This window comes from Diabrotica virgifera, chromosome 7 (assembly GCF_917563875.1).
Source record: "Diabrotica virgifera virgifera chromosome 7, PGI_DIABVI_V3a".
Classification (NCBI taxonomy): Eukaryota; Metazoa; Arthropoda; class Insecta; order Coleoptera; family Chrysomelidae; genus Diabrotica; species Diabrotica virgifera.
Genome location: NC_065449.1, coordinates 228,281,386 through 228,294,721, shown reverse-complemented (window position 1 = coordinate 228,294,721; position 13,336 = coordinate 228,281,386). Strand labels below are relative to the sequence as shown.

Here is a 13,336-nt window from a genome sequence, read left to right as displayed (position 1 = left end):
CCAATAAAGCCATTCGTAAACTCAACCCCTTCCTACAACATAATGATGGGCTGATTCGTGTGGGAGGACGTCTCCGACACGCCCCCATATCGTATAATCAAAAACACCCCATTCTACTTCCTTCTAAATGTCGAGTTGTAGAACTAATCTTGACTCAAGCTCATCATAAGTTATTACATTCAGGCGCGCAAACAGTACTTTCGTATGTCAAAATGAAGTACTGGCCAATTGACGGATTAAGACAGATTAAACGCTTAATTCGTAAGTGTGTAAACTGTTTCCGATTCATGACACCCAATTCTGTTCAACAGATGGCAGATATGCATCCCGATCGTGTACTCCCCACTAGACCCTTCCAAGTCGTCTCAGTGGACTATGGGGGGTTCTTCTTAATTAAGTCCTCACATTTGAGGAAGGCACCGCTTTACAAAGCATACGTAGCCTATTTCATTTGCATGAGCACTAAATGTGTTCATATCGAACTCGTCACAGGATTAAGCGCAGAAGCCTATATTCTTACTCTGAAAAGGTTTATTGCCAGAAGATCCACGCCCAGTATTATTTGGAGCGACAATGCCACAAATTTCCATGGGGCAAAAAATGAAATGCGCGAATTCTATGATTTTTTCTTAAATCAAAATAATTCGGAACAGATTAAGGAATTCTGTACTCAAAACTCCATAACTTTCAAGATGGGTGTTCCCCGCAACCCCCATCAATTCGGCCTCCATGAGGTAGGAATAAAGAGTGTGAAGTATCACCTCTATCGAATTATAGGAAATTCCCACTTCACCTTTGAAGTGTTTAACACAGTATTATGCCAAATCGAGGCTATTCTAAATTCGAGACCCATCACTAGGATGTCGTCTGACGCCAATGACTTCGCTTTCCTATCTCCAGCTCACTTCTTAGTTCAAAGAAGTTTAACCGCGCCCCCTGAACCAAGTGTTTCAGAGATACCTGAAAATAGGTTGAATCTTTTTCAGCGTATTAGTAAAATTCAACAGCAATTTTGGAAATTGTGGAAAAAAGACTATCTTTGCCTCCTGCAGCAAAGAAATAAATGGACCGACCCTACTGACCCTGTCAAGATCGGGGATTTGGTTCTGTTGAAGGAGGATGGTACTCCTCCACTCTTATGGCCAACTGCCAGGGTAATAGATGTATTGCCTGGTAAGGATGGTCTAGTTCGTACTGTCAAGATTCACACTACTCACGGTGATTTTCTTCGTGGTATTACGAAAATCGCTGTGATTCCCCTGGAAGATTAAAATCTATCCCTAGGGGGAAAACTTATCGTTTTCCTCCATTTTATCGTTGTTACCCCCTGTGTATATAAACTCTAATTTCTTCAAACATTTCTTATCGTTGTGCACATCTTTGCCAATCCCCTCTCTTCGAGGTGATATAGGCCATCTCTCTCGCCTGTCGCCCCCGGCAATATGTACAATAAATATATTATACACGGCTCACTAAAATAATTAGTTACGCCCCTGTACTACTGATTACTTAAAATTCAAGTAGTATTTATGTAACCTTTCTGGAAACTCCAGGTTATTGTTGAGACTCGCATTTGAACCCCTCGCCGGGGCAGATCGTCAAAAGCTTCCTAACGAGAATCATCTCTAATCTATCGACGCTCCCGCTATTCGTAAAAAGGCCGCATTTTACCGGCTTTTTTTGCTATCGTTTTATACCGCTCAGATAATTCAATCTGCTCAGTATTATCGACGATGATTTATTTAGCGTATTAGTGAGTGCCTTACAAATGAACCAAATGGATTATGGAATTCAATCAGAGCTCTGATGTGACACGTCATCAAGGAATAAAACTGTAAGTACTCTACATGTATGTGAACATAACTTATTAGTCGTGATACTGTATGCATTTTGAACCATATACCTCTCGTAGCAAATATTCTTTGTGCCATTTATGCAGATAATACTTTAAATTACATATGAAAAATCGTTATCTACTCTTAACCAGCTTACCTATGGGAATATACTCTATAACCGTACAATAAGTATAGGTTACTATTGTTAAGGATACTTTACGTATTGCCTAAACAATTTCTATGTTCAAAAAGTTGGACTGATTTAAAATGAATGATTTTTGAAAAAACATAAGATCAAATTATAGAGCGCATTTTTAAATTTTCTTAAAAATCTTCCTTTTTTTCCATGTAACTCGAAAATTATAAGAGATAAGAAAAAAGTTACCACACAAGAATGTAGGTTTTTTTTAGATAAAAATTTCGTTTTTGTTTTTCATTACTGTATATCTGATTATTTTCAAGTTACATGGAGAAAAAGGAAGCTTTTTAAGAAAATTTAAAAATTCGCTCTATAATTTGATCCAATTTTTGTCAAAACCCATTTATTTTAAACCTGGCCAACTTTTTGAACATGGAAATAACACTATAATAAAAGGTACTGTAGAAGGAAAACGATGCATTTACATTCTGGTGGATGGGGGTTAAAATTACTTCTCATTTTTTCTTAAAATACATTAGTTATCAGTTTTGTTTGCGGTATATGTCGCTTAGTTTGAAATGTAATGGACCTATAATGTTGCTCATTTTAAAGGACTTTACAAACTACAAAAGGTATTGGGAGCATTATACACCTAAAATCGACCGTTTCTCTGTTATTTCAAGTTGAATACACCAATCTAAGCATGTACAGCTGGTTCCAAAAAAAACTGATACGACTCTTAAAGCGTATTTTGTAGAAAATTGAGCAGTGTACTTTCTTCTTCTTCTTCTTTTTGTTTTTGGTCTCTGTGCAAGGCAATTACCAGCACGATTTATAGGCGATCTTGATGTAGTCTCCATATCAAAATCGCTGACTATGTTCTTGTAAAAAGCTTTTGATAAGGTGTGATATAATGAATATGAGTTTAATTATATTTAATTTATTATATTTTGAAGGATAAATACTTATTATTTACATACTGTCACTGAAAAATTTTAAAATTTGTCAGATAACTTCAACCTCAAAAAATGGCTGTTTGTTTATTTATTTTATTATTTGTCTGTCAATATAATAGTATATTACATACCTAGCGGGAAAGTACTCTATTTCAGCCGAGCGGCAAGGTAGTTTACCGAGGTGCGAAGCACCGAGGTAAACTACAGACGCGAGGCTAGAATGAGTTCCCGCGAGGTTTGTATACTATTTTATTCACAATCGGTAGTAGTTCATGGATTTCTAATACTCACAATCTACCAATAATAATTTCGTTTCAAATATCTGTATCCATTTTCATTATGTGATAAGATGAATTATTTTAAGTAACCTGTGAGATCGTTGCTAGGTAACAAAACAAGTTTGTTGAATCTGACATTTAGGCGATACACGACGCCATTAATTGTACATACATATAATCAAATTGTGTTTATTTTACAAAAATGTCTGATAGTGAATTTGAATGTACGCCACCAGAAATATAACAATGTTATAAAAATATGGATATAAAAATGTTAACGTTTACAGGACATTGTTTTAGACGTACTTCAGCAACATTATTAGCAAATACAGGTGGAGAGATCCTACAGTTGAAAAAGTTGGGGGGTTGGAAATCCAACACCGTAGCAGAGGGATATGTGGAGAATTCATTAAATGGACAAATAAAAATTGCTAATATGTTGTCTCATGTAGAAAATCCAGAAACGTCGGCGTCATCATCTATTTCTGAAACTCATAATTTTGAGCAACACGGTCTTACTTTAACCGTTAATAGTAATCATAATTCCAATGTAACTATTAATATTAAAACCTTTTTATATACTTGGCTTGGTTGGTGTCACGGACTCCGCAAATTTTATAATCCATTTAAAAAATAGTTCTAGGCTACCTAGACGCATGAAATTTTCAGGATAGCTTAGAACTAGCTAACAATACAATAGTTTACTGCTATTATACAGGGTGATTAATAATTAGTGGGGTGAAGCTCCGTAGATCCGTTATAGTAATGTATAGTGTATAGCGATAAAACTTAATAACAAAAATTGTAGCGAACTTTGAGCTTCACATTATAAAATTAGTTAGAATTTTACAAGGTGTTCGATAACATAGTGGCAGACCAAACTTATGTTTTTTGAAGTTATACTTCTTTAGGCGCGATTGAGAGTAAAATTTTTCATAAATCTGCGCGCATGCGCACACAGACAGTATGACGTTTAGTTGCTAATCTTTCAAATTATGTATCAGCGCAAATAAGCCATTAAAATAATATATTAGTGTTTTTTAGTAAATGTATTATTTATTATAATTTTGTGTCTTTGGATTTGTCTTCCTTGGGCGTAAAATAATAAAACATCTATTTTTATATTTTACTTGTCACCGTGATGTGTAATTATGTATATGTGAAACGACCTTGATGGCCTGGTTGGTAGAGCATTGGACCAGAGATCAAGAAATCGCGAGATTGCAGGTTCAAATCCCGGACGATTCATACTTTTTTCTTTTTTTTTTTAATATTTGGCATTGTTAAGTTTTGGTTAATTTTTGGTAATTATTGTAAATTTCTTGTATTGTAACTGTTAAGTACATTTATTTCGTTGAAATTATATAATAGAAGTATAACTTCTTACGTGCGTACAAAGTACACACATATTCTTGTTTAAATAGAACACCCTGTATTTTATTTTATATTCGAAATCTTCGTAACTTTTCGATTACAAAAATATAAAGGTTTGGTATGTTATACGGGGTATTTACAAAGTTATAACCAATTTTATACGAAAATCGTAACAAGTTTAACTGCCTGTATAAATAAAAGCAAGCACAAGGTCAATGGTTTATTGACGTCATATTTTTTATTTATTGTCAAAATTTTCGAAAATAGTTGTTTTCCTAATTTTCTTTATATTGAATACAGGGTGAGTCAAAACGCAAGTACATTATTTTCTCAGTAATTTTAAATAGAACACCCTGTATTTTATATCATCGAAAAGTACCATTACCATACTATAATTTTTGTGTAACATTCCCTATGCGTAAATTTATTAGTTTTCGAGATAATATCATTTTTCAGAGCAAAATTATTAATAATTAGGAGTCTAAATCTTTCCAAATGTTAGGTAAGCCATAACTGAATAATTGTCTAAGGGCCGGTTCTTCGAACGCTAATCAACAATGATCACTATCAAATATTTAATTATTGTCACAACTGTCAATGTCAACTTTGGTTGGGTTGCTGAAAACATAATTGATTATAATTATGAGATTAGTTAATCAATTAACATAACAATTATTAACATAATTGATTAAATAATTTCATAATTGTAATCAATAATTATGTTTTCAGCAACAAAATCAAAGTTGACATTGACAGTTGTGACAGTAATTAAATATTTGATAATGATCATTTTTGATTAGCGTTCGAACAACCGGCCCTAAAACTTACAATTTACGATTGCTGATTATCAATCTGTAATCAAAATTGGCTACAATTTTTTTGTTATTAACTTTTATTACTATCCATTACTTATAACGGATTTACAAAGCTTTACCCCACTGACCAATCACACTGTATGGATAAATCGATTTTTTTTTATTTCAAACTATTTTAAAAATATGACTAATATTTTAAAGTACGTTAATCAATCGATATCTACAAATTGATATTGTCTCAGTGGCATTAGACTGCAGATCGAGAGGTCCCCAGTTGGAACCTGGCTGTTGCGTATCTTTTTTTAATTTTTTTAATAAATACTTAAAAGTTTATATATTTAAAATTATATATACCATTTTAAACAACCGTGGCATTATAAAAAATACTATTTTATACTAGTGTAATTTTTGGAATCATAATTATAAATAACAGTTAATACACCTACTAAAAAATCATATTTTATAAGTTAATTATTCTTTCCAAACATGTTGTGTCCTATATGTACCGGGTGTCCCAATAAGAATGGCTCTCGGCCATATCTCAGGAACCGTTTATAGTAGAGCTTTGAAATAAAAAATTTTATTACAAAAGTTGCCTCAGAAAAAGCCTGGAAATTATTTTCATAATTGTGGGACCACCGCTAGAGGGCGTAATTGAATATCAAAAATTTAAAAATCTAAATTTTACAAAATTTTCCTAATGAAGGGGCACTGGAAATCCGATCGTCGTATTCTTCATAAAATTCTACGCATATTTGGTTTGACAAGTTTAGGTCTACCTTTGGAAATAAGAGGTGGGGGTGAGTGGGAACCTTGTTATGAAAAACTGGCTGTGAGTCCGGTTCTGCTTAATCAAATTTTGCAAACTTGGTCTTGTTGAAGACAGATCTTTTTCGTCAATGTAAAAGTTATGATTTTGAACCAACTTACTGAGTAATATGCCAGCTAGAAGGCGTTATTTAGTTTTTTTCAGAAATCTAGTGTTCCTTGGAAAATATTAAATACAAACATGCATTTTTAATACCATATTACAAAATTAGACAAAATTAGCAACAGAATAGCGAAAACCGCATGTTAATACCTTTTTTCTATCTCGAGATATCTTACAAAACGTGTAAATTTAAAAACATAACTGTTACTGTCACCGGTAAACGAAATAATTCATTAAAAGTAGTGTGCTATGGAAACAACAAAGAAACATTTTCCAGCTGTCAACGTATATTAGGTCTTTTCAACGCTTCTCATTTGTTTCGAGCCTCGTTCATATCTCGTATATTAATATTATACACGGATTATACGGCATATGACAGAGGCTCGAAACAAATGAGAAGCGTTGAAAAGCCCTATTACAAAGAAATAAAAACAACTATTTAGTGATGACATAAACGTTCAAATTTTTGCCCATCATTTTCGTTGCAAACATTTACTCTTTCAAGAGTAGATTGAACAGTAGTCTCAATTTCTGCTCTCGATATGCTTTGAATGGCGTTTAGTATTCTCTGGATAATGTATTCTAGAGTAGTGTATGATGGGCAACAATTTGAATATTTAGGTCGTTACTAAGTAGTTCTTTTTGTTCTGTGTTATATTTAATTTTAATAGTATTGTTTCTCTTTATATTGTTGTTTTAATTAATTATATTTTTATACGTTGACATATGAAAAATGTTATTTTGTTTTTTTCCACAGCACACTACTTTTCATTAACTTAGTTTACCGGTGATAGTAACAGTTATGTATAAAATTTACACGTTTCTCGAGATATCTTGAGATAGACAAAAGGTATCGACATGCGGTTTTCGCTATTCTATTGCTAATTTAATCTAATTTTATAAAGTATGATTAAAAATGCATACTTGTATTTAATATTTTCCAAAGAAAACTAGATTTCTGAAAAAAATTAAATAACGCCTCCCAGATGGCTTATTACTTATTAGGATGGTTCAAAATTATCACGCTTACATTGAAGAAAAAGATCTGTCTTCAACAAGACCCAGTTTTCAAAATTTGATTTAGCAGAACCGGACTTACAGCCATTTTTTCATACCAAGGTTACCACTCACCCCCACCTCTTATTTGCAAAGGTAGAGTTAAATCAAATATGCGCAGAATTTGATGAAGAATACAATAATCGGATTTCCAGTGCCCCTTCATTAGGAAAATTTTGTAAAATTTAGATTTTTTTATTTTTGATATTCAATTACGCCCTCTAGCGGTGGACCCACAATTATGAAAATAATTTCCAGGTTTTCCTGAGGCAACTTTTGTTATAAAATTTTTTATTTCAAAGCTCTACTATAAACCGTTCCTGAGATATGGCCGAGAGCCATTCTTATTGGGACACCCGGTACAATAACAAAACCGTGATATTATAAAAAGTACTTTTTTTATTAGAGTGTAATTTTTGGAATTTTAAGCATGTTATCGTTTATCGTTAAATTATTTTATATTCTTGCCTATAAATAATAAAAAGGTTTTAAGTATTATAAAAAAGTTCTTTTTTATAAAAGTGTAATTATTTATAATTCCAAATAGTTTTCTTTTTGTTATTGTTGTTGTTTCTTAATTAAATAAATGTTGAGTGGATTCTATTGTTTCTAAACCATCTTTTAATCAAAAATGACATTGACATTTGCAGGTAGAAAAGTGACAGATACTAGCCGGGAAAGTACTTTCCCGGCTAGCTGGGAAAGTAAAGTAAGTAATAAATCGCTTCCTGATTACTTCAAAGGTTAGAAATCCATAAATTACTAACCGATTGTGAGTAAATATAATATAATGTCAGACCCATCATACACTGCTCAAAATGATCAAATCTTACTAAGAGTCGTATCAGTTTTTTTAGGAACCAGCTGTACCAAAAAACAAACTTTTTTCACCTACCGTATCTCGTTTTGTATTATAACTAGAAGATTTATGAATGCAAGTGTCTCTTTGTTTTTTTTTATAACCTACGAAAATGTTATATAGTTTTCTTAGTTAGATGCATAGTTTTTAAGATATTCGCAAAAAACCGTTCGAAGAGGTGTTCAGTTCAAAAAGTATTGAGTTTTCAAAAAAAAAATAAAGAACAGTTTTTGCTTAGAATTAGGTTCTCTAGCGAATTCCTTGGTAATTTTAACCAAAAATTTTTCCATCCCTAAGAAGGGGTGGGAACCACCCCCAAGATAAAAGCACACATCGTAATAGGGTAGACTTTGAATTAGGAGATAAGTAGAGGCTATTCACAAAATCTCATTAAAATCCATGCAATAGGATAGAATTCGGAGGTAATATAGGGGAGAGTTGGATAAAACGGGATACCTAGCTAGCCTAGAGACCCAACTAGTGCTGCTATCAATCGGACAACGACGAAAACTTGTTTTCAGTTGTCATTTTAACATTCTCAGTTCGTTTTACCTCGATGCCATTATTTGATGAAAAGTTGTTGTGTTTAGAATTGTTTGACTCTATTTTTTTGGTACTTTGTACTTTTAAGTGCGTTGTTTTCTACATTATATTGCCTACATAAACATATAATTCCGGTGACTATTACATTTAATTAAGCACTCATTAACGAATATTCTCATATGTAGTCTATCTAATTTTACTTTCACGTTTAGGCAGGAGCCATTTTTGTTTTGAAAAATGTCTGAGTTGGACAAACGGGACACTTATAAGTTGGATAAAATGGGATACAGTTTTTATGTCCCGTTTTATCCACCTATTTATTTGTTGGCCTATTAATTTTTTAAATAGCGATAAAGCGTGTTCTCATACTGCAGAAAAGAACAACATATTTTTATGTGACTTTTGTTCTGATATACACGTACCTAGTCCTAAATAAAACGTCTTATTTCCCATTTTGCAAAAAAACATAAAACAGGCCTATTTTTAAGTTTCTGACTACTGAAAATATTGTTTCTTCAAAGGTAAATTTTGCTTTGCAGTCTTATATCTACAGTCGACTCGCGGTAATTCAAACCTGCTATAATTCGAACCTCTCTATAATTCAAAGTTATCACGAGTTCCCTACAAAATCTCTTTATATTTCGAACTAAATCAATACATTTTTATGCACTTGGTAATTCGAACGAAAAAATCATTGCTATATAAGCACTCGACAATTCAAAGTTGCAGAGAGAAAGATGCGGAAAGATTGTAGTAAGTACAGTTGTCTGTACTATTTCTTCTGTAATTTCTTTTTCTGTACCTGCTTCATAAAAATCCGGTTTCTTAAAAGAAGATCAGGAAAATCTTCCAATACTTATGGATAATGAAGAACCAGCAACTGAACCATTAGTTGGCATCAGCGGTGTGAGTTTTTCTGACTTTGTTCAAGTAGATGAAGATCTTGCTGTCTCAGGTTCACTAACCGATGGCGAAATTTTATCTGCGACAGATACGAATGAAAAAAGTAACGATGAAGATGAGTACGATACATAAGAACCTTTGGCAGAGGTGTCAGTTAAGGGAGCAAGATCCTCATTCGATACCTTACAAACCTTCTGTCTACAAAACGAAAGTGATGAAAAAGAACTTCAGGCACTTATTTTCTCTTAAAAAAAATTATTGAGCACTCGGAGCAGCAGCAGTGTGCTTTGAAGCCAACTAGTATAATACAGTTCTTTCGAAAGATTGATTAATTCACATTATGAATACATACATGCATGTACAGGAATGTACCTCTTAAACTTTTGCCATCGTTATAGAATAGCAGTTAATAAATAATAATTGATCAACACTTAATAATTCGAAGATTTATTTTTATTTTCTCTCACAAATTTCGAACCATGTGATATTTCAAACACTCAATAATTCGTAATATTTTAAGAGTCCCTCGAGTTTCGAATTAACAAGAGTCGACTGTACTTAAATATACTTTTTAGATAATGTTATGCAAAAAATTAAATATTGTGAACCTATCCCGTTTTATCCAACCGTGGTATGCTAAAACGGGATGTGCAGGACTTTAATAAATATTTTTTTTACTATTTTCCAGTCATTAAAAATAGCTAAAAATATGTTTTTTGTGTGCTTCAATAAATGTTACACCTATAAAAAAATAATAATATGATAATTTCTTTAACATTTTTTCCGTAATAAAAATAAACAAGAATGGTATCCCGTTTTGTCCAACTCTCCCCTACTATTCTTGCTCCCATTGACTGGCGTACATTGGAAATTAAGACAATAGAAATCTAATCAAATTAAGATAATGACTTCAAAGACAAAAGTATTCTTTCGCATTCCATTTTTTTAATTTGGAGCTAGCCATGGTACATTTTAATTTGTTGGTAATACTTAAATTGATTAAAATGAATAATGTTTTCAACGATTTTATAACATATTATGTTTTAGATTACGCATTATTTATGATATTACATTTTAAATTAAACAATGACGTGACTTATTTATTTATTGCACAAAATTATGATATCGTATAGAAATATTTTTATCATGGTATTAAGTATATTAATGTTGAAATAATACAATTGTGTTTAATCCTGATTAATACAGATTAAATATTATTGTCAAAAAACTTTCGTTATAAAATATCGCAATAGGAATAGGGCAAAACCTCGCAATTTTTACAGAATGGATCGATTTGCTTGAAAATTTGAGAATAAGTAGTGAATAGTCCAAGGATCAAAATCTATATGTTACCGAAAGGCGCTTTTACCATGGGGGTGGTTGCCACCCCATCTCGAGGGTGGAAATTTTTTATTATATTTCGACCACAAAAGTTGATAAAAACATTAATTCTAAGCAAAAAATGTTCTATACATTTTTTTGATAAAATTAATAGTTTTCGATTTATTCGCTATCGAAAGTGTTAGTTTTATATCTAAGAAATCAATGTTTTTCGGTATAGGTACCTACCTACTCATTTACAATTCACTTAATCTGTGCCGCAGAAAAATGTTTTCAAACCAAGTTCTTGGAAATTAAGTAATCTACAATTTCATATTGAATCATTTTTTCGTATCACTGATGTTAATCTTTCTATTCTGAAGAAAATTGCATTTTTTACCAAACTACAAAAATTCGTTATTCGCTTTTAACTCCAGTTTTTAAAAAAATAATCATTATAAGGCAGTGAAACGTCTAGACTAGAATTATAATCTATTAATAATACATAAATAAAGAAACATTTTAAGACCAATGACTAAAAACACCGCTAACTTACATTATTATGCTTCCAATTGGATTTCTCTTTTTTTGTTTTCAAAAAAATATATTGATTGTTTAACCGTAACTTTTTAATTTTTTATCTTAGAAAGTTTGATGATAAAGAATTTTATAGGTTTTTATGAGATCTATAAGGCTATTAATATTAAATCTTTTTAAAATCCTCAGTCTTAAAAAGAGGTGACTTTGAAAGGGTTGGTAAAGGTGGTTTTTGCATGTTATTACAAGTTTTAATTGTCAATAGCTCACTCAATTTTTGCCGTAGGAAAAATTTTTGCAAACCATGTTCTTGGGAATTAAATAAACTACAACTTCATATTTAAACATTTTTTCGTATCTCTGGGCATTTTTTTACCAAACTACAAAAATTAATTATTCGCTTTTAACTCCATTTTATTAAAAACTAATAATTTTAAGCCGGTCAAACTTCTAGAACCTATTAATAATACATAAATGAAGAAGGCCAAATAGGGTCAATGACCAATGTTAATTAGGCTGGTGATAAGGGGGTGGTTTCCGATAAATTTTTTGCTGAAAAAAATAGTGACTGACATTCTTTTCATTATAAGTTACTTAATTTTTGAGCTAGAGTTTTTTTTTATTTCTAGAGATAGATATTTTTAAATACTTTAAATTAGTTTCACAGAGTTATCCTCGAAAAATGCATAGTTTTCCCGTCGTTTGACTTTGAATCTACAATATTTAGCATTTGACGAAGAAGAGCTAATATATAAAAAAGTATAGCTCGATTACTATTGGTTTAAAAAAAAATTAAAAAAAAATATTTGTTTATTTTTTCAAAAGGTACATTTTTATTAAGCAAAGTTGTTTTGATAAAACGAGAACTTTTTGAGTTATTAGCAGAAAACTGATTAAAAACATTGATTTTTTCGATATAAAATTAACACTTTCGATAGCGAATAAATGGAAAAGTATTGACTTTATCAAAAAAATGTATAGAACGTTTTTTGCTTAGAATAAATGTTTTTACCAACTTTTGCGGTCTAAATATAATAAAAAATGTCCACCCCCGAGATGGGGTGACAACCACCCCCATGGTAAAAGCGCCTTTCGACATCATATAGATTTTGACCCTTGGACTATCCACTACTTATTCTTAAATTTTCAAGTAAATCAATCCATTCTGCAAAAATTGAGAGGTTTTGTTCTACTGTAAGCTTCATTACTTGGACTATACAGGGTGTCCCGAAAAGATTGGTCATAAATTATACCATAGATTTTCAGATCAAAAATATTTTGATTGAACCTAACTTACCTTAGTACAAATGTGCACATAAAAAAAGTTATAGCCCTTTAAAGTTACAAAATAAAAATCAATTTTTTCCAATATTTCGAAAACTATCACAGATTTTTTATTGAAAATAGGTATGTGGCATTCTTATAGCAGGAGCATCTTAACAAAAAATTATAGTGACATTTGTGGACCCCATAAAAATTTTATGGGGTTTTGTTTCCTTAAACCCCTCCCAAACTTTTGTGTACGTTTCAATTAAATTATTATTATAGTGCCAATAGTTAGACACGATATTTTTAAAACTTTTTTACCTCTTAGTCTTTTTTCGATAAACCAGTTTTTATCGAGATGCGGCTTCTTTTTTAATATGTTTACATAACATTTTTATGGGGGTTTCGTTCCTTTAAACCCCCCAATGTTTGTGTACGTTCCAAGTAAACATTTATTGCGGTACCATTAGTTAAACACAGTGTTTTTAAAACTTTTTTGCCTCTTAGTATATTTGCATATTATA

The 13,336-nt window shown here is 31.6% G+C and overlaps 1 protein-coding gene across 2 annotated transcripts in view; it reads right to left on the bottom strand.

Moving 5' to 3' along the window:
• Positions 1-13,336, bottom strand: part of LOC114344460 (DNA polymerase eta) — a 380,902-nt gene that overhangs the window by 48,621 nt on the left and 318,945 nt on the right. The gene's annotated exons all lie outside the window — the stretch shown is intronic.